Raw genomic sequence first — 384 nt, 5'->3', positions numbered from 1 at the left:
CTAATAACTTAATGAAAAAGACCAAACAGCAAGTATAAAAGAAAAAAAAGTGATGAATATCATAAAAAAGTGAAAATATAATGATGCCTAGACTTAACAGACAGAAAAATAATTGCTATAATGAAATAATAAAGATCCCTAATACATACCATGTATAATATATTAGCTACAATCTACATTTTTAGGACGATTATATATATCAACAACAAAACAGAAATGATAAATGATAGTTCTATAAATATGTTACAGAGCACGTTAGCTAATTTCTGTTTCTTGGTTCATATTTCACTCGTTTTCAGGTCAAAAGCGAGAGATCGTTTTTCACTTTCTGGGAAGGTGATGCTAGTGGCGTTAAAGGGGGTCTAACTAGGATTTTTTCGTCTG

Source organism: Penaeus monodon, chromosome 33 (genome assembly GCF_015228065.2).
Source record: "Penaeus monodon isolate SGIC_2016 chromosome 33, NSTDA_Pmon_1, whole genome shotgun sequence".
Classification (NCBI taxonomy): domain Eukaryota; kingdom Metazoa; phylum Arthropoda; class Malacostraca; order Decapoda; family Penaeidae; genus Penaeus; species Penaeus monodon.
Note: the sequence above shows the minus strand (reverse complement) of the source record.